Here is a 23,730-nt window from a genome sequence, read left to right as displayed (position 1 = left end):
TTGCTTACTCCACTTCTTTCCTATGAAAGTAGACTCTTTCAGCTTTAATTTCATATCTCACTCAACTTCTAATTCTATTTCCACTATTTTTGGTGATTTTTAAAAGTTACATCAATGCTGCTGTCCAAGAACTACTCCGTTGCAATTTTTAAAAAATTCAATATAACCCTTTATAATTGTCTAACCTTCCTGCAAATTTCAAATCACAACCAATTCCATATTTCATCTACTTCATTTAAATACTAATGAAGTTCAACCAATCAACCATTTCAAACTAAAACATGTATATATTTCGATATCTAACGCAACCATAACATTCAAATTTACTTTTACTTCAATTCCTATACATGCCATATAAATCCAAAAGTTGCTTAACATAAACTACTAGAGTATATCCGGGTAGTGTGATTCTTGATGTAGATCCGATCCTCCGAATGTATAAATACGTTAATCTACAAAACAATAAACACACACATGTAAGCTTATAGAAAAGCTTAGTAAGTTCATAGGCATAAAACATAAATCTTACCAAACACTTGTACACTTATACAATATACACCATTACTAAATTTACCTGTCAACCACAATCTTTGGTGAGTTCCTTGGTATAAACTCACTACTACTTATTCTTTTACCATAATTCCTTTGGGCCCATTTGTCACTTACCATCCTTGATCAAAATTAAGGAACGGTCATGGAAATTTGAGTACTTCACTTTCACTTTGCCATATGACCTCTTATCACTTGTCCTTGATCAGATAAGTGTAGCTAGGCTACCACTTATCACTTTACCACTTGATCAGATAAGTGTAGCTGAAGCTACCACTTATCACTTTATCACTTGATCAGATAAGTGTAGCCACTTATCACTTTGTTTCTTGATCAGATAAGTATAGCACTTATCACTTTGTCACTTGATCAGAAGTACTCAAATCCGACGTTCCACTTAATTTGATCATTTATTCGATTTTCACATTTTTATTTTATTCTCATTTCAACAATAAATACATTTCACCATACATTGTATAATTCATGAAATTAACATTTAATCATTAAATTTCAGCCATATGAACTTACCTGGATCGATTTGCAGAATTTGTAAAAGTTCAGGGACTAATCGGCTACTTTTTCTTTTCCTCGACTTGTTTCAGGTTCTCGATCTAAAATGTAAATTTATTCATTCATCAGCATTGAATTCATTTCACAATTTATGCCCTTTAATTTTCGAAGTTACACTTTTACCCCAAACTTTACAGTTTTTACAATTTGATCCCTACTCAATTAACCCTCAATTGATCTAATTTTTCTCAATTAACACCTTTTCCAACTATTTTAGACTACTACATAGCCTTTCATACTCAAAACCGCAACACCAAACCTTAATTCCCAACTTTTTCACAATTAGGTCCCTAAAATCAATTTCTATCAAAATTACTTAATAAAATCATCATATAACAAAATTAAAGCTTCAATTTCATGTTTATTCATCATAAAAATCCAACACTAATCAATGGTAACTTTCAAAATCAGCCATGGGATCAAAAACTAATGAAATAATTAGTTGGACCTAATTGTAAAAGTATCAAAATCACAAAATTAGAAGAAATAATCAAGAATTAAACTTACATGATTCAAAAATATGAAAAACCAGCTTATTCCAGACCTCCTATGGCGTTTTTGCTGATAAATTGTGAAGAGATCTCTAGATTTTTCACTTTTGTCTTTGTTTTAAATGTTTAATTTGTTAAGTTTCCAATTTTGCCCTGTTTCTCCTTAAATTCTGCTGATTTTCTTACCCAACCGTCCAGCCCATATAATTTGGGCCTAATAGCCTTTAAATCCCTCCACTTTAGTCACTTAAGCTATTTAATCACAATTTAACAAATTTTACACTATTCCCAATTTAGTCCTTTTAGTTAATTAACTATCCAAGCGTTAAAATTTTCTAACGAAACTTTAATACCAACTCAATGACACTCTATAAATATTTCTAAAAATATTTATGGCTCGGTTTAAAATCTTTGAGGTCTCGATACCTTGTTTTTTATTTTAATTATTTTAATATTTATTCCTAGTACACTATTCACTATTTCAAAATTTTCCTAACTTCACATTTAACTTATACTTACTAAATTTATAATATTTTCTACTGTTTGTCGATTTAGTGATCTCGAATCACCATTCACACCACTAAAAATTCAGGCTATTACAACTCTCCCCCCCTTTTAGGAAATTTCGTCCCCGAAATTTCGTACCTGGAAATAAATTCGGATACTGAAATCTCATCAATTCCTCCGTTTCCCAGGTTGCCTCCTCAGATCCATGTCGATTCCATAACACCTTAACTAGTGGTACACGTTTATTCCTCAACTCTTTAACCTCCCGAGCTAAAATTTTCACCGGTTCCTCTGAATAAGTCATGTCAGGTTGGAGCTCTATTTCCGTATGAGGAATTACATGTGATGGATCTGATCTATACCGTCTCAACATAGACACATGAAACACATTATGAATATTTTCAAGTTCCCGGGGCAAAGCCAATCTATAAGCTACTGGACCGATTCTTTCAATGATTTCATACTACCGATAAATCGTGGTGAGTTTTCCTTTCTGTAGAACCATAAAACTTTCTTCCACGGTGACACTTTCAAAATACACGATCACCCACACTAAACTCTATATCCCTTCTCTTCAAATCGCATATGATTTTTGCCGATCGGAGGCGACTTTTAAACAATCTCGAATAATCGAACTTTTCTTCTTGGTTTCCGAATCAAGTCCACTCCCACCGGTTTGATTCACTTAATTCAGTCCAATATAATGGAGTTCTACACTTTCTTCCATCTGAGCTTCAAGCGGTGCCATTTTAATACTAGTTTGATAACTATTATTATAAGCAAATTCGGCTAAAGGTAAATACCTTTCCCAACCGCCAAACTCAAGTATACAACACCTTAACATATCTTCTAAAATCAATCACTCGCTCGACTACCCATCATGCAGGGATGAAAAGTCATCTTGAAATTTAATTTGGTGCCCGAGCCTCCGTAATTTACTCCAAAATCTCGAGGTAAATCTCGGATCTCGATCCGAAATAATAGATATCGGTACCCCATGTAACCTCACTATCTCAGACACATATAACTCCGCTAACTTTTCAAGCTGATAATCTGTTCTGACTGGAATAAAATGTGCCGACTTAGTTAACCGATCAACAATCACCCATATCGAATCTTTCTTCTTCGGAGTTACTGGTAATCCAGATACAAAATCCATCGTGACATGTTCCCATTTCCACTCGGAATCATAATGGGTCAGAAACAACCACATCGGCACTTGATGCTCAGCTTTCACCTGTTGACAAATCAAACATCTTGCTACATATTCACAGATTTCTCGTTTCATTCCAGGCCACCAATACATTTTCTTCAAATCACAATACATTTTTGTACTCCCCGGGTGAATAGAACACATACTACTGTGAGCCTCTGATAAAATATCATTTTTCAAGTCTAAATTATTTGGAACACATATTCTATTACGATAATATAACATACCATTTTCATCAATGGAGTATTCTGAGCTTAACTCATTTTGAACCATCTGTCGTTTTAGCATCAATTTTGGGTCTTCATCTTGTAATTCCCGAATCCGTTGAAAGAACACAGGTTTAGCTTTTAATTCCGCTAGTATAGAACCATCCTCATTAATAGATAAATGAGCACTCAATGCCCGTAATGCAAATAATGATGATTTCCGACTAAGTGCATCTGCTACGACATTTGCTTTCCCTGGGTGATAGTCAATGACAAGATCATAATCTTTCAGCAACTCTAACCATCGTCTCTGTCTCAAATTTAACTCTTTCTGAGTCATTAAATACTTCAAGCTTTTATGATCAGTATACACGTAACATTTCTCACCATATAAGTAGTGTCTCCATATTTTTAAAGCAAACACGATCATTGCCAATTCCAAATCATGTGTAGGATAATTCTTCTCGTGCGGTTTCAGGTTGTCGGAAGCATATGCCACCACTTTTCCCGATTGCATAAGTACACAACCCAAACCACTCGAGAGCGCATCACTATATACTACAAGCAGTGCCTGGATTCGGTTGAGTCAACACTGGAGCCTCTGTCAACATCTTTTCAACCGATCGAAACTCTGCGACATTAAATCGACCATATAAATTCAACATTCTTTTGTAGTAATCGAGTCAGCGGTAAGGTAATCATTGAGAAATCTTTGACAAATCGGCGATAATAACTCGCCAATCCTAGAAAGCTCGTACTTGAAGAACATTCTTTGGAACTTTCAATTTACCACTTCCGCTATCTTACTTGGATCCACTCTTATTCCATCACCGATACTATATGACCAAAAACGCAACTTCCTGAAGCCAAAATTCACATTTGCTGAATTTCGCATATAACTGTTTCTCCCGCAAAGTCTGTAATACAATCCTTAGATGTTGTGCATGTTCGGACTCTGTCTTTGAATAAATCAATACATCGTCAATGAACACAACCACAAATCTATCCAAATATGACTGAAAAATTCTATTCATCAAATCCATAAAAGCAGCAGGAGCATTGGTTAAACCAAATGGCACCACCAAAAATTCATAATGACCATATCGAGTTCGGAAGGCAGTTTTCGGCACATCACACTCTTTAACTTTCAACTGATAATACCCAGATCGAAGGTCTATCTTGGAAAATACTGCAGCACCTTTCAACTGATCAAACAGATCATCAATACGAGGCAAAGGATATTTATTCTTTACCGTTACCTTATTCAACGCACGTAATCTATACACAGTCTTAAAGAACCGTCCTTCTTTTTCACAAACAAGACAGGTGCACCCCAGGGCGACATACTCGGTCTGATGAACCCTTTATCTAATAACTCCTGCAACTGCGCCTTCAACTCTTTTAATTCCGCTGGAGCCATTCTGTACGGTGTCATTGATATAGGAGTTGTTCCGGTAATCACATCAATTACAAATTCAACTTCTCTATCAGGTGGTAGACCGGGTAACTCTTCAGGGAACACATCAGGAAATTCATTCACCACTGGCACTTGTTCGAGCTTTAAATCAGAACCCCGAGTATCAAGGATATAGGCCAAGAATGTTTCATTGCCTTTGCGTAATAATCTCTGAGCAGAGAGAGCTGAAATAATTCTGACTGTATCGCCCATATTTTCTGACCCAACTGAGATTACATCTCCTGTTTGACATTTCAAACTGATTTGCTTATCACGACAATTCACCACCGCATCGTGCCTCATTAACCAGTCCATCCCCAGAATAATGTCAAATTCCCGAAAGGGTAACAACATCAAATCAGCGGGGAATTCATAGCCTTTCACTTTCAGTGGACAATTACGACATATTAAATTAACCATCACACTATGACCTAATGGATTTGTAACTTGTATATCAAATTCAGTGGACTCAACAGATAAATTCTTTTGAGATGCTAACATAGTGCAAATATATGAATGAGTAGATCCGGGGTCTATCAATGCATAAACAATAACATCATAAAGATAGAAAGTACCAGCAATTACATCAGGAGCCGTAGCTTCTTCCCTTGCTCGAATGGCGTAGGTACGTGCTGGTGCTCTATTCTCTAATCGACCAACTGATTCCCTCGTGCCGACGGGTAGTCCACGTAGTAACCGCTTTCGCCCGACGTCTACTTCTTTGAGGAATGGTTCTCTGTATCTCTTTCTGTTCCACTTCATCTTTTTGCGGTAGGGACAATCTCGAATAAGATGATCGGTAGCCCACATTTATAACAAGCCCCATCTTAGTCCTTCATTCTCGAAATGATATCTTCCACAATATTGACACTTAGGTCGTGAAGCATTACGAACACTGCTCACACTTGCTCTGGTCTATCGAATACCACGAATCAGTTGTCTTGGTCTATCTCTTGATCTCCCGAACCTCGATGTAGTTCGATTAATTTCTTCTCTAGATTTCTTCACGGAAAATCGAAAATGACTTAGAAGCACCTCTTTTGAATGGCTCTTTACTTTTTCGATCCATTGCATTTTTCTTGTATACTTCTTCAAGCTTTTGAGCACGATCGACGAACAACGAGCGCTCGTATTTCATTACCCCAATCATCATTCTAATTTCATCATTTAACCCTTCTTCAAACCGGATACACATTTCTTCTTGATGGGTACAATGTCTCGGGCATATTTGCTGAGGTAGACAAATTCTCTTTCATATTCACTCTTGATTTATTTCCACATCGTGAGGTCGAGAAATTCCTTTTCTTTTATCCAAATACCGTGCCTTACATATTTCTTCTTAAATTCATTTTGGAAAAATTCCCAAGAAATTTTCTCTGCGGAACCACGACCTCGATCGTCTCCCACCAACTATAAGCTTCTTCTTTCAACAGAGACACAAGACATCTCAAATAGTCATCCGGTGAGCAAGCCATTTCTTTAAAATTCTTATCAAACTCTGTAACCAATATTCACTTTGACGGGATCATCATCAGGTCCTTCCCAAATTCTTGGCTCCAAGTTTTCTAAGCCTTTCCAATGGAGAACGCTTACTAGATTCGATCGTTGTAGGAGGTGGAGAAGCAACCGGGGTACCATCGATGGAGCAATAGGGAGGAGGTGGTTCAACTGATTTCTTTCTTGCCTCATTTCAAGATACCACCGATTCATAATCCCATAAATCATATTCTTTAATTCATGCTCTCGCATTTGGGAAATCGAACATCACCGCTTGCTCTTTGTTCATAATTACATGCTCTCTCGTTAACTTCTTCTTGATCAAGACGTTCGGTAAATTTGACATCTTTATAATCGGAGAGTATCTATAAAATAACAAAGATTAGATCGGATCATACACATCACACTATCACAGATTTATATGGCATGTATTTCTAAACACTTTACACTTCACACATATTCGAGGACCGGCTAAACCGGCTCGATACCACTAAATGTAACACCCTTACCGAGACCATGGCGGAGTCGAGCATGAGGCGTTACTTGACTTAACTTAAAAGTTCGGGGCATAAAATTTACTTTCAAATTTAATTTCATCATTCATAATAAAGCTGTCCTCCTGTACAGCAGTCACTAAAATAATTATAATTCAAGCTACGAAACTCGAAATTTAGATCCGTAAATTTTCCATAAAACTAGACTCATATATATATTCACCATAAATTTTTCAGAATTTTGCTTTAGCCAATTAGTACAGTTTATTAGTTGAAGTCTCCCTGTTTCACTAATCGACTATCCTAACCACTCATCACTAAAATTTAATTATCTCTTATTAAAGGCTTCATATGGTGATTAAACTTATTTCTACTGAAAATAGACTCATTAAGGAGTCTATACATATAAATTATAACTCAAAATTCCTTCTGTACAATTTTAATGAATTTCTAAAGTCAGAACAGGGACTTCAAAACATTCTTGCCCTGTTTCACTAAAATTCAAATATCTAAAAGTATATAATTCTTTTGCTTACTCCACTTCTTTCCTATGAAAGTAGACTCTTTCAGCTTTAATTTCATATCTCACTCAACTTCTAATTCTATTTCCACTATTTTTGGTGATTTTTAAAAGTTACATCAATGCTGCTGTCCAAGAACTGCTCCGTTGCAATTTTAAAAAAATTCAATATAACCCTTTATAATTGTCTAACCTTCCTGCAAATTTCAAATCACAACCAATTCCAAGATTTCATCTACTTCATTTAAATACTAATGAAGTTCAACCAATCAACCATTTCAAACTAAAAACATGTATATATTTCGATATCTAACATAACCATAACATTCAAATTTACTTTTTACTTCAATTCCTATACATGCCATATAAATCCAAAAGTTGCTTAACATAAACTACTGAGTATATCTGGTAGTGTGATTCTTGATGTAGATCCGATCCTCAGAATGTATAAATCGTTAATCTACAAAACAATAAACACACACATGTAAGCTTATAGAAAAGCTTAGTAAGTTCATAGGCATAAAACATAAATCTTACCAAACACTTGTACACTTATACAATATACACCATTACTAAATTTACATCAACCACAATCTTTGGTGAGTTCCTTGGTATAAACTCACTACTACTTATTCTTTACCATAATTCCTTTGGGCCCATTTGTCACTTACCATCCTTGATCAAAATTAAGGAACGGTCATGGAAATTTGAGTACTTCACTTTCACTTTGCCATATGACCTCTTATCACTTGTCCTTGATCGGATAAGTGTAGCTAGGCTACCACTTATCACTTTACCATTGATCGGATAAGTGTAGTGAAGCTACCACTTATCACTTTATCACTTGATCAGATAAGTGTAGCCACTTATCACTTTGTTTCTTGATCAGATAAGTATAGCACTTATCACTTTGTCACTTGATCAGAAGTACTCAAATCCGACGTTCCACTTAATTTGATCATTTATTCGATTTTCACATTTTTATTTTATTCTCATTTCAACAATAAATACATTTCACCATACATTGTATAATTCATGAAATTAACATTTAATCATTAAATTTCAGCCATATGAACTTACCTGGATCGATTTGCAGAATTTGTAAAAGTTCAGGGACTAATCGGCTACTTTTTCTTTTCCTCGACTTGTTTCAGGTTCTCGATCTAAAATGTAAATTTATTCATTCATCAGCATTGAATTCATTTCACAATTTATGCCCTTTAATTTTCGAAGTTACACTTTTACCCCAAACTTTACAGTTTTTACAATTTGATCCCTACTCAATTAACCCCTCAATTGATCTAATTTTTCTCAATTAACACCTTTTCCAACTATTTTAGACTACTACATAGCCTTTCATACTCAAAACCGCAACACCAAACCTTAATTCCCAACTTTTTCACAATTAGGTCCCTAAAATCAATTTCTATCAAAATTACTTAATAAAATCATCATATAACAAAATTAAAGCTTCAATTTCATGTTTATTCATCATAAAAATCCAACACTAATCAATGGTAACTTTCAAAATCAGCCATGGAATCAAAAACTAATGAAATAATTAGTTGGACCTAATTGTAAAAGTATCAAAATCACAAAATTAGAAGAAATAATCAAGAATTAAACTTACATGATTCAAAAATATGAAAAACCAGCTTATTCCAGACCTCCTATGGCGTTTTTGCTGATAAATTGTGAAGAGATCTCTAGATTTTTCACTTTTGTCTTTGTTTTAAATGTTTAATTTGTTAAGTTTCCAATTTTGCCCTGTTTCTCCTTACATTCTGCTGATTTTCTTACCCAACCGTCCAGCCCATATAATTTGGGCCTAATAGCCTTTAAATCCCTCCACTTTAGTCACTTAAGCTATTTAATCACAATTTAACAAATTTTACACTATTCCCAATTTAGTCCTTTTAGTTAATTAACTATCCAAACGTTAAAATTTTCTAACTGAAACTTTAATACCAACTCAATGACACTCTATAAATATTTCTAAAATATTTATGGCTCGGTTTAAAATCTTTGAGGTCTCGATACCTTGTTTTTTTATTTTAATTATTTTAATATTTATTCCTAGTACACTATTCACTATTTCAAAAATTTTCCTAACTTCACATTTAACTTATACTTACTAAATTTATAATATTTTCTACTCGTTTGTCAGATTTAGTGATCTCGAATCACCATTCCGACACCACTAAAAATTCAGGCTATTACACCGAGGGTATGATGTCGCGACACTGAGCCTCCAAGGTCATAATATCCCTGAAGGTGTTGAAGTGAAGAAATTATGGTCACCACCAGTAATGTCATAACACTGTTTAGTGGATGTCGAGACATCAAGAACCCTTACGCAACACCGAAAACCCCCAAAACCACTAGTGCACCACTATCGAGGGCATTGTGACATCGATGCCTAACAGAGTGAAAAATGCTGCAGGGAAGTCTTTTGTCCAACACCAACCTAAGCCAAGACAAAAATTTTGGGAGTATTTTTTTTCAAGATTTTGGAATTGAATTCAATTGATAAAAGCCACTTTTGGCTGAAAACTAAAGGAGCCAACTTTATTTTTCATATTTTTAGCTTAAGTAGTTTTCTTCTTCATCATTGATAGGTTTAGGTCATTACTTTTTTGAGCTTAGTTAGTTTGGTTATTAGCTTAGTTAGTTTTTACTATAGCTTTGTTTTATTTTCTTTGCAATTTAGTCTTGAACTTACTTTGTATTTGATTTTCTTTGAAAACCTTCAAAATATTTCAGTTTATTTACTTTACAGAATATAAAAATCTAAACTTCATTTGTATATTCTTCTTCATTATTGTTGACGTCATCTTCTCCAAGCAACCATCTAAGAAATTCCTAAGCTTTTTCTAACCTTACTCTTGTGTTTATTTTAATGAGCTATTTGAGTATGTGTTGGATTGTTATTTGTATAAGAATAATGTTAGGTAGCTAAATCTATGGTGGTTGGTTGATAGAAATGTTGTTTGGTTAATTTTTCATATAGGGACTAAATTGTAAAAGTTGGACTAAATTTAATAAACTTCAAAACTTAGAATTGATGACTCTATGTGAATTTTTAAGTAGGTAAGATTGAGAGGAGAACCTATCAAGAACCACTTTCATTGTCTCGAGTTAGTTCGGTAAGGTCGAGAGATAAACCGAACTAAATCGTCTAATTTGGTAAAATGGTAACCGAGAGGTAAAATTTAACCAATTAGAAGTTTAATTCTTTTATATCCCTAATCCAAAAGCTAATTAGCAACATGAAAGTCAACCGGCTGCTTACATTAACTGAATTGTTAATTGTGCAATTAGTGTAATTACCTATTTGATATGATTTGTTGTAATATGATACTTAGTGAGTAGTTAGCTAGCCTTCCTATTTGTATGATTTTTTTACATTGATCACGTTGTCCTTGAACCCTCTTAGGTTCAATCCCCGGAATACTCGAGGTGTTCCATTGTAACACTATAATATTACAACTGAACTGTCAAACTTGCAGTACACCGCTAGATTATTGTTTGTATTTTTATTGATTTATAGCCTCGACGCTCGTACGTCGGGGTGTGATCACTTTCCTCTGTTGGTCGTGTAGAGTTAACTAACTTTGTGCTTTCAGCCTTTCTAGTGTATTACATGTCCCTTTTTGAGATGTTGAAGAGTGTTATTTGAAAAAGTGATAAGGCTAGAAGGGCCTTTTTGTGGGAAGGTTTTGAAGACAATAAGATGTCAGGGTGAAATGTGAAAAAGTGTACTTACCAAAAAGAAAAAAAGTGGCCTCGGGATGCTATTTGGAGTGGTGCTATGCAACGTAGAGGCATGCTCTTTGGAAATGTGTCATTGCTACAAAATATGGCACTCGTAAACAGTCTTAGGTTTTTATTTCTTAAAAAAGACGATTGTGTGAAGAGGGATTGTTAATAAGGTTAAGGGAGAAAAGGAGGATAAACTGATAGAAACTAATGATTTTTTATGGATATTGGGTAATGGTCGAAGTATATTGTTCTAGATTGACTTGTGGGGAGGGGATAAACCTTGTTTAGATTGGCTATTAATAAATAGGTTATGGTTGTTGGTTATGCATGTGGTGATGGTTTCATTGATGTTCAGTGGGAACTATTGTTCTTTAGGCCACTAATGGAAAGAGAAAAGATTTCCTTATTTGTAAGTCCTTGTTGGAGGCATAGGATTGAATCTTGATATTAAGGATAGTATTGTATGGATTCATAACAACACAAATCTTTTTTTCAATTAAAAAACTTTCAGCTCTATTAGATAATATTGAGGTGTAAGATCCTTATTTTAGTTTTGACAAAGTCTGAAGTTTAAAAATTCCTCCATAGGTTCAATTATTTTAATGGATGAGAAGATTTGAGATGTTGTCTCGTAAATGTTCCAAAGAAGGCTTGGCGTACTGAAAGAATTCAATGGTTACCTTCGAATGAAAGATTGATGAATTCAATACCGATAGGGTAGTTGGGAGGAATCAAGGTGTTGTGGTGTACTTAGAAACTTCAAACGAGAAATTTTTGCTCTTTTTTCAGGGTCGCTACAATGTTTAAACATTCTATTTGTAGAACTAATGACAATCAAATAGGTGCTTAAGATTTCTGTGAAAACAAGTTGGCGTGGCAAGGTTAATTTGGTGATTGAATCAAACTATTCTATTGTTGTCTCTTGGATTAAGAAGTTAACCTTTTATGTAGGGCAGAGCAAAGAAATCGAGAAAATCGAAAAATAATTGAAACCAATGTATTCGGTTGGTTTTGGGTTGGCGTTATCACCTAAACCGCACAATTCGATTCGAGTTCGATTTTTCCACATGGAACCTGTTTTATCCAAATCAAACCAAATGAAAAAAAAATCTATGTTTAAAGGAATAGTCCTATTAGAATAATAAATTGACCATTTCAATATCTATATGTTCTAAATGATTTAATCCTATTATTATTATTATTATTATTATTATTATTATTATTATTATTATTATTATTATAAACAACAACAACAACTAGATAGAATCATACAAAAGATAAAGTTATGGAAATATTTCATTAAAAAGTTATAGAAGTGTAGTTTTATATTAGAGTAAGTGAATCATTTCTTAAATATAATAATTATAATTATAAGCATAATTCTAATCTTAGGAAAATAATTTATTAAATTTTATAATATTTTATTTATAAAAGAAACAACTTTTCACAATTATATATGTTTAGGTATGAATTTAATCAATTATGTGGCATATTGTAATCACTTAGTTATAATTAATAAAAGTAATTAAAAATGACACAGAAAAACATTAGGTATATTGATGATTTATGTATTAACTTTCCTTTTAACAACTTTGAATAATTTATCAACTTAACTTAACTTAAAATGATTTTTAAATAGCCTTATTGATGATTATGATAATAATTTAATTATTTAATTCACTTTATAAATGTATAATTGAATCTAGAACATGCATTATGATTGTTGCGAGAAAAAAATCAAGAATTGTAATATTAGATTTTTTTGGGTCCAAAACAAAATGGTATTGTTTTTTTAACAAAGTCCAAATTTAATAAAACCGTCAAATCAAACCGAATTGAACCAGATCGCGATTAGCGATTTCAAATATTTTAATTTTTATCCTATATGATTTTAAGTTTGAAAAATGAAAAATCGAATGAAACAGTTGGATTCAATTTTTATCCAAAATTTGAACCGAATACACCCCTACCTTTATGACCCTAGAACATGTGAAAAATAGGAAGAGACTGTAAATACGTCATGTTTCTTTCCTAGATGTGCAATGAGAAACAGATAGAGTGGCTTATACTCTTGCAAATGGAGGGATTAATTGCAAGGGCGTAGTCAAAAAATTATTTTGGAAGGGCGAAATTAAATTGTATATTTATACGATAGTAAAAATATAATTTTATTATTTTAATAGTTTATATTTTTATAACTTTAAAAAAATTAAATTAATTTTTTATCATTTTAAAGGTTAAAGTGTAATTTTATTATTACTAATTTAAAATTTTATAATTTAGGTTTAAGGGAGAGCCGAAACCTCTCAACCAGCCCCTGAATTTGCCATTAATTAGTCGTAATTAATGTTTTCAACTGCTTTATTTTCAAATGGTTTATGTGTTATTTTCTCATTAGTATTTTTGATGTGGCTTTTTGGATACTTGTTTGTTGTTTGTACTTGTTTTCTTAGACTCAAAATTTGGTTGCTTTAAAATAATATATTCTGGTAATAAAATTTTTAAAAAATAATAGTTTAGTAGTTACAGCATTAACATATTCAACATTACTAATCTCATTCCATCTGTCCAATTTAATATCAATCATTAAACCCATTTAAAATAAATAAATATTTTATTAATGGGAGACAAGTGTGTTGGAGAGGAAAATTGTTAAAAATAAGAATGGAAAGGAAAGTTAAGGGGCATGGATTGAAGCAGAAAAGATGGAATAATAGTTTATTATTTAAAGTCAACAAATCTGATATATTTTTATGTCATACTTAGAACTTATTCAGGGGAATGTTTCTTATGGCCACAAGGGTCAAATTATAAAAACCACATAGTAACAACATTTTCCTAGTTGTTTCCTACCTGAGCTTCATCCTAATTTCACAAAAACAAATCCTATAATACAATTCTACATCTTTGTACATATTAAATTTGCTTGTGGAGCAATTGATTGGAATGTATCCACAGTATGCGTTTCTTCCAATTTCATCTCGTTTAAGGTATTGTTGAATACACAAACGCGCTTTTGTGGAAAACTTTTCAAACATTATCCTTTTCTACTAAAATTTACAAACATTGGAATACATAAAGAATTGGGAAGATATACCAAAATATTTGCAAAAATTATATCTCTAACCCCTACCCATCGATTCGATTCCAGGGGTTGATAAGTGTCCTTTAGTATGATCTTTTAAGATTATTTGTGGAATAAAAAATATATACTACGGTGTACCAAATATTAACCCAAATTATATATTAAGCTTTACTCTAATCCTCATCCGTCTTATTTATGCTTAGTATATAAAATTATTAAAATTAATTAAAAGTAATTATTTTTTAAAAAAGTATGCAAATTCTAAATAACCATTTATAAATATAAATGACGTAAATAAAGTTTAAAGCTCATATTTTAAGTTGGATCAAATTAAATAAAGTTAAATAAACAAATGCAAATAAGATGAGGGTGTGTGTGTTTTACATAGCAAAACATTATTTTGTTGGAAACTGTTGGAGTTAATTAAAATATATTATAATATTTTTATCTTTTATAAATTTTCTTAGTATAATGATGCATTTTAAAAAAATTGTGAAAAATTAATAAATGAGTAAAATCCAAAAAGATACTTGAATTTAAATGACAAAGATGGGGTTATTTTATTTTATTAAATAAATAAAAAGGAAGCAAGATGGTATTGTATGTTTTTTAAAAAAAAATAAGATTCCCTTTTGATATTATAAATGGGCATGAAAAGCTACCAGATCATAACAAAACCTGGCCCAGCTAGCAGCCGCCCATGGATGGTATTGTATGTTTTAGATTTGGATAAATTGAATGTTTGAAATCAACATGTATGAGAATGCAATGGAAGTATTGTATTAATTAGTTGCGTTTTCGTACTTGCAATTAATGTAATTAAGTGTAATTTATTGACGTAACGCTTAACAAAAATGATACATGAAAATATTTAGAAAAATTATTGGATTAAGCCGCATTTAGAGAGAGAAGAAAAATTTGACTACTTAAACACATTTTCAACGAATTTAGTAGGAAATCACTTCCAATTGGACACGCTTTCCGGCTCGGTCAGCAAAGAGCACCCAACTCAACGGGTTTTCTTTCTCTTTTCACGATTCCTTTAGGTTTTTTTTTAAGGTTAGGGTTCAGAGTTCTTTTAAAGTGTTTTATTTAGGGTTTGTAAGGTTTTTTAGAGTATAGGTTTTTTTTTATTTTTAATATATTTATTTATTCTTTAGAAATTTTTATAATATTTATATTTAGTGGAAAATATAAATTTTAGAATTGTTATAAATATTTAGAGTTTTAAAATTAATATATTTTTAATTTTGAAATTATTATGAATTTTTTGTCATTATTTTAAGACTAATTTGGTATAATTTTTAAAATTGACAGGTATTAAAAGGGTATTTATACCAATTGTACTTACATGAATCTTTTATTCAAATTATTCGAATTGTAAAATTTAATTTCAATTTGAAATTGAAACTCGAATTACTCAATCCGACCAACGTGCACAAGTTTGTATTTTTTCTATTTTTTCAAATCGAATCTTGTTTTGATCACCTGTAGTTTACGGTAGGTGGAGGCCGACACGAAATGTTTAGAAAATAGTTTCTCGGGATTCCCGGGGTATCTGACGAGTGAGTAGGAAGGTGGCAGGGGTTAAATTTGGTAGAGTGACATGTTAAAAAAATATTCAAAAAATTACAACACATGTATAACGTGTGGAAATATGAATTCCCACGGTCCCAGATGAAAGTATCTGGCCGTTGGTATCGAGTGCTCCGTTCAAGTTGTTATCGAATAGTTCATTGCGTCGCAAACCAAAAGGTCGACCGAGCTCTACTCAAATACTGAACAACATGGATATTCAGGAGCGGACAAGCCAGCCAATGTTATGCGATTATTGTAGGAACTCAAGACATACAAAACCGTCATGTTTACACTTGGAGGATACTATGAGGACAAGATCTCATTAATTTATTTTTTAATTTTTTTAACCACTATTTGTTGATTTTTTTCATTTATTCTTAATTTTTTTTTGTAATTTGTAAATATCGGTTTATTATACTATAGAAAACAATACAATATACAACTTTGTTCCATTTTTTCTCGTGGAAACTGGATTCCCATACAAATTTGTAATACCCGTATAAAATGGCCAAATAAAACTTGGCTTAACAATATAAAATGACAATGACAACCAATTTCATATCCAATATCCATACGATCTTATCGACTATAACTTAGCTAAATAATTAATATTTTCATGACAAGCACAAAAAAATAAATCATTTGTGTTGTCGAGCAAAATTTGTACCACAACGGGGTGGTCATCGGTTGTGAGACGGATTTCTTCTTCATTCAAGTTGTGGTTCTGGCTGCTCTTATTCTTCGTCTTCATCGTCACCTCCAGCCTCGAGTATATGTTATGGTTTCGACCCCTCTTCTTCTTTGCTTTCATCCATGGTTGATTGGGGTGTGCTCCTCGATTGTCATCATGTCTCGTCTGTTCTATGGTTACGAAGATGGTTGCAGAGCTGGTTGCGAAAATGGTCCACCTTAGTGGAATAATGATCTTGTGGGTGTTTGTAGCACTATTTGTGTAGGAATATAGGTATATTGTGTCCCATGCATCAATGGCATAAAATATGGACTTCTTGTCGGTGCTGTAAACATAGTTAACATATACATCGTCGTCGTCTGATACGTCGATGACATCAATGTGTAATATGGTGGGGACAGATGTGGTGGTCCAAAAATAATACCTGGAGATAATGTAGAAACATGAAAATGTGGTGCAATATGTGGTGCTTGTGTACATATGAAAGGGTTAGTGAAAACACCAGAATAAGTCGAGCCATACTGACCAAGGGGTAATGCGACCATCGGTGCCGCTTCTTGTGTTGGTGTAGATGAAGGACCTACCTCGACAGCTGCTCCAGACCTTGGATACCTAGGCACTTGTCGTGGCCTCGTCGTATGACATTGCCTACCCCTTGCCTTATCAGATAGTAGATATGACTTGTCATGGCGTTTAAACCATGACAAGTACTCTGGATCACAAGCTAATTCTCAAGCGATAATAGGTTCACGATTAGGTATAAAGTCATACTTATGGTTTCAAATATTGATATATTCTGCATGGAATGTAACCCAGTTTTCATCGATTTTCCTTCGCAAGTCAATATTGTGCAGATCTTTAATGACTTAGGGTGTTGCTGGAATTGTTTCCCTAAATCCGAACTATCGCTTAATTCGATCAAATTTGTGCATCTCTACTGTAGCATACACTACCAATGGCACATTCACGTGCCAAATGTTAGGATTTGCCAAGAATTTAGATAGGATGCATGCCTGAATTCTTGGATCAAAGTATGACGTCCATTCAAACTATAGTACAATAATAATTTTAATTATATTTTTACTATTAACTTTAAAATCAATTACATTAATATTATATAATTAAAATTTTAAAAATACATACCTCCACTTTCGATCGTTGATCTAACATGAGTCGTATATCTTAAAGCTCATTCGATAGTCCTACATAACTTGGCCCATGGTTCTACCTATTGAAATAATATGTTAATTCAATAATTAAATTTTAAATAATTTTATTATGGTAAATATATTATCTAATGAATTTTATATTGTTGCTAGTGAGAATGTATGAGGGTAGTCCGCTCGAGAACGTAAAAATGGTAGTCGGTATCATGCCCATGATTGTAGTAGGAGCATGCAACCACTGCTTTTAATTTTGTGTGGTTGCGTCGTCTGGAACATCTCCCGGTACAATGTCACCAACACGGATAACCCCCAATTGAGTTGGCTCACTTCTCTAAAGTCCACGAGTTTTAGTAGCCACTTTAAATGGACAAGATTTCATGATTTATTTGGCATTAAGAGACTCTCGATGATCCTAAGGATGTACGCCCGAGCGTGTTGTTCTCAACTTCACTCAATTCCGTATCAAGACCAACAAAATTTCTTTTCAACCAATTCATATTTATTTGGGCTCCATAAATCGTGTCCAGATTCCTTCCTAAAAGATGTTCGCATACATCACTCCAATCAGTAACAACAACTGACCCAATCACTACCGGCCGATCCACAAGTAACTTGAGCTGTAACTGCAGGTCATCGAATGTGATAGTACACTGGCCGCATAGAAGATGGAATGTGTGCATCTTAGGTCTTCATCTTTCAACCAACGCGCGTACAAGTGTGGGGTCCAATTTACACCCCCTACCCATACGGGCCACATGCGAAAATCTCGCATCTCTCAAGTATGGTTCGATTAAAGACGATGGAGTAGTGGATAGATTGTGAATATACGTCTCCAAAATTGTAACACCCCAAATTCGGTCTAGACGTTACAGTCGAATCTGGAAATGTTACGAAGAAGTGTTTTGAAATCAATCTTATTATGTTAGAATTTCTCGTGTTAATTGTTACTAAAAGAGTCCATATTTTAGAAAAAAAAAACATATTATTATACTATTTTATAACACTATCATTTGTTTGTCTTTTTAAGAAAAATGTAATTTTGCAGTGGAAGTTTGAAAGTCGTAATATTTGAAAACTGAGCTTGTATTTTCAAAAACATTTATTTGCATAAAACCGTGGTTTTGTCAAACATGGCAATATAAAAATAAAAAACACAACCAAACCCAAAATTAAAACAAGCAGTCTAGAGAGTCCCAACACTACAAAACTCTCAAAGTAAAATCTAGAAAATTAATTAAATTATTAACTAAAAACGGTTTCCATACTAGTGGTCACCCTTGAGCCTCTGTCGCACCGACCTGCCTATGCTTGAGGATTACCTGAACAGATCAGGCAAACGGATGTGAGTTTTCAAAACTCAGTGTGTAACTTAACAGAGACATACATACACATAAACTCATATTCCCTATGTAGCAGATCGAATACGGACATGAGTCCTGAACAAAATCACACATATATGCAATTTGCTATCCCCCATCCTCTGCACACCATTTTCGACCATCCCAACACACTATGTGGGGTATAAAACACCCACCCATCCCTACACAACACATAGTGTCTATACAACACTTATTAGAATAGTTTGCGGCGAAGTTGTTAGTATATCGGCGAAATGTTGTCTCACAAAACACTTCCTCCACAAATACAAATCCCATCCCATATATAGATACAGATAACGGATAAACATATATAATAGAATTAACATGTTTCGCTTGCTCATATGCATAAATCATACATATTTATACAACATAGTCAAATCATACATATCAGTTTCCTTAGTACTTAAATCAGTTTATCAGCATAGCAGATCTCATGCATTAGGGTTTGGTTTGCCCTTATCGACCCTACGGAAGACCCACAGTCGATCCGAATGACGTGTGTGATCTTAGGAAAAATTTCAAAATTTTAGGCCCATATGCCCGTGTGGGCCCACATGCCCAAATTGGCCATGCCTATGTGCTCCACACATCTTGGCCTATGACGCACACACCCGTGTGGGCCTACACGCCCAATTCGGCCTAGGCCGTGTCACCCACACTGCCACATACTCACCTGTCACACGGTCGTGTGTCCTACACGACCAACCACACAGTTGGGCACATGCCTTTGTGGTCTCAACATGCCACTTTTTTGGCTTTCGCCGAACCTTGTTTTCTTGTGTTTTTGTTACACACCTGTTTCGTTTTGATGTGAAAGCAATCCCGAGACCTCTGAAACCTAAAAACAGAATATCAAACACCGTTTTAGCAGTTAATTTACGAATTCATTAACAATAATCTAACAATGAACCCAACTTACCACCGACGAAAACCACCACTAACACAGTTCAGGCCGTTGGAGCGAAACCCACAGCTTTACAGCCTTTTCCTACATAACATGTTCGTAGAAATCAAATTCTTTAACTACACCATTACGCTACTACGAAAAGAATAAATTCGAACAGCTTACAAAAACTGAAACCTAACTTACCCAAATTGCACAAAGAATACCGAAATTTCGAAACACAACGAGAAGAGAAAAAGGGTGTGAACAAAATTGAAGGGGAAAATGAAAACGAAAAAAAATATGTAGAGAAAGGGAAAGGAGAAAACGTCAAAAAGAGGAGAAAAGTAGAAACTGACGTCAGAAAGAATTTGGGAAGAGAGAGAAAATTTTAAAATTTAAATTAAAAATAAATAAATAAAAAATAAACTAAATCCCCACTCCAACCACTAACAACGTTATCCCCCAGAATCCTACCCACTAACCACTTCCAACTACCTCAGAGTTTTAGTTCTACCGAACCTCTATCAGACAACCGAAGCAAAAATATCATCCACGCTCACACAAGGAATTGATACGAGACCTTAGGATAAGCTAACACCTTACCACTTGGAGTAGCAGACTCATTCTAATATGAGTTTACCAAAAATATAACATAAGCCCACCTAAAAAGGATAAGGGTAGGACCAAAAATTAACATATTTTTAAAAAATAAGACTTGAACCTAAGACCTCAAACACACATCCAAAACACTTAACCACTGAAGTAGATACACATCAATGTCGAAATTCATAAAAATAAATTAAATAATTCAAGGCGTTACAAAAATCCAATCTTCCGGCTATATATAAAAATAATATTAAAGTTCAATATAACAAAAAATAATTAAATTAAATTAGATTAAATAGAATACAAAATTCTTACCATTTGAAATTGAACGGCCAAAATGTGCTTGTCATCCAAATGAATTAGAGAATTTTTCATTACTAATTTCAATAAATACGAAAAAATCGTAAAACAAAATTAATTAAAAATGTTAATACAATTTTAATAAAAATGAGAGTTGAAAGAGGATTGAAAATTGAGCGAGAATTATGAGAGAATTGAGAGAAAATAGGAGAAAATTGAAAGAGGATTGAGAATGAATTAGAGAGAGGTAAGAGTGAATTGAAAAAGAAATGAATTAACGGTTTAAATAGGAAAAATAAAAGATATTCATAATGGATCTCATATTGAGATTGTGAATGAGGAAAATATTATATTTCATATGAATCAAAAGAGGATTGAGTTATTGATTTATATTTATTATTATTGTTATAAATTGAATTGATTATAATATCTTTGTGATATTCTTTTGTCATAATTCTCATTAAGGGTTGAAAATAAAATATTTGATTGTGAAATATCTACTTATGAGCAATGGAATATGGTAATTCTATCTAAAGCTCGTTACAGTTGGATGCACCTGAAGTTGCAAGTTTCTTTTTTTTAAAACTGTGAGTATAACTCTACAGTATTCAGAATAAGTTCTCAATTAAAATTACATGGAAAAATATTATTGATGAGAACTTGCAAGAGAAAAACTTATATATGAAAAGTCATTGGTTATATACATGTTATACATCTAGAAAATAAGACCCACTCTTAAAGTTTGCTATTAATAGTAATCAAATTTTATAATCAATTTTTTGGAAATTTGAAGATTTTGCGAATATTGCATATAATTGTTTGGAAATTATATTTATTTTGTTGACTTAGTGGCATTATAAACTTCACTTTCATTTAGACATTTCCAGTAGTAAATGTCACAATAGTACTTATATTTGGATACAAAGTAAAAGAAATGACAATAAAATTATTAGTAAAATTGAAATGTGTGTTAAAGTAAGCCTGAAGTTTACTGATACAATTGCATTTACTACTGGGGCATGACCAGTTAGACCATCCTGGATCATATATGATGCGAAAATTAATTGAGAAATCATATGAACATTCATTAAAGAACCAGAAGATTCTTTAATTTAAAGAATTCTCATTTGTTGCTTGTTCTCAATGAAAAATAATTTTTAGAAACTAACTAGCTAAAGTTGAGACTGAATGTCTTGCACTTCTAAAATGAATATGGACCCATTCATCCATCGTGTAGATGGTTTTGATATTATATGATTTTGGTAGATGCATCTACAAAATAATCACGTATGTGTTATCAACTTGCAACCTATCATTTGCAAGATTGCTTGTTTAAATAATTAATTTCATATTATGTAATTAAGAGAATTCATCTTATTAAAGTTGATGAGTTTATATCTCAATATTGATTGAGTTTGAAAACTTTTGTAAAAGCTTATTATTTATGTGTATAACAATTTAGAGAAATTATTGATTGAGCAGTTAATATCTAAACCATTACTTATGAGAACTAAACTTCCTATTTCAACATGAGATTATGTTGATTTCTTGTTATACGCATCAAGCCAATAAGTTATAAATACTCTTCATTACAATTGATTTTTGATCAAGAGCTAAATATTTCCCATATTTGAACTTTTGTATGTGTGTATATATTCCAATTGCTCCACTACAATGCACAAAGATGAGTGAATCCTCAAAGAAAGTTGGGAATATATATTAATTACAAGTCTCCTTATATTATTATATAGTTTAAATGTATTGAAGATTCAATTATGATAATTTGAGAAAATGTGGAACCAAATAAGAAAAGTGGGTGACAATGGTTTTGCATGCAATATTATTGTTGAAATGAAAGGAGAATCTTGAATAAAAATATTGAGAAATATAGATATGGAATATATTGGTCAAAATAGAAAGATGCAACTCAAATTCGTGGAGTTTTTGGACCAATAGTCCAAATATCTAAAGGTATAAAGCCAGTGAGGGTACAAATGAAGTAGTTTTGCAAAAGCGGAATAAAAATATGAAGTTTTTCGCTAAGCCCTGACATTGGTTATAAAAAGGTATAATATTCCTTTGTGGTGGATGTAATAACCTTTAGATATATTATTAAACTGGTAATTCATAAAAGATTTAACTTGCGTCTAATGGTTGTTGTTACAACCTTTTATGAATCACTATATAGTAAAGTTTATATTAAAATCCTTGAAGGATTTAGAATGCCGAAACATATTGAAATTATCGGAAATTGTTCATTTATATGAATTGAAATAATTGAACATATGTGGTAAATTCGACTTAGTCAATAGTAGTTGAAAGAGGATTATAAAATGATCCAAAATACCTATTTGTATTTTTATAAAGGGATCATAATTAGAGTTTGTTATTATTGTTGTTGAAACTTAAAGAGATCAAAATATATTTCCTCTAATTTTCTCTCACTCATGACTTTCAAAAGAATGATGATATAAATGCTTAACAAATACATTCAAATAGTCATTTGAAATACTAGTATTCAAGATTGAATACATAAAATATGAGAATATTTTCACGAGAGGGAGTAAATATGCGTTGTACTCTTTTTCCATTAATTGAGGTTTTGTCTCATTGGGTTTTCCTAGTAAAGTTTTTAATAAGGCAGCATATTATGCGTATTATAGATATGTGTAATCCTTTTCCTTTAATAGGAATTCTTTTTTCACATAGGGTTTTTATCTTAGTAAGGTTTTAACGAGGCACATTATCTACCAATGGACATCTAAGGGGAGTGT

General features: G+C 32.8%; 1 long non-coding RNA gene across 1 annotated transcript; it reads right to left on the bottom strand.

Moving 5' to 3' along the window:
• Window positions 1-389: 389 nt before the first annotated feature.
• LOC128039749 (uncharacterized) lies at window positions 390-2,524 on the bottom strand. Its single transcript, XR_008194248.1, has 3 exons — window positions 2,256-2,524; window positions 1,078-1,160; window positions 390-452 (listed from the first exon to the last, which is right to left on the bottom strand). It is a non-coding gene; the product is annotated as an uncharacterized LOC128039749 (long non-coding RNA).
• Between the last annotated feature and the right edge of the window lie 21,206 nt (window positions 2,525-23,730).

This window comes from Gossypium raimondii, chromosome 1, assembly GCF_025698545.1.
Source record: "Gossypium raimondii isolate GPD5lz chromosome 1, ASM2569854v1, whole genome shotgun sequence".
Classification (NCBI taxonomy): Eukaryota; Viridiplantae; Streptophyta; class Magnoliopsida; order Malvales; family Malvaceae; genus Gossypium; species Gossypium raimondii.
The sequence above is the reverse complement of the archived record's forward strand: the minus strand, read 5'-3'. Positions and strand labels throughout refer to the sequence as shown.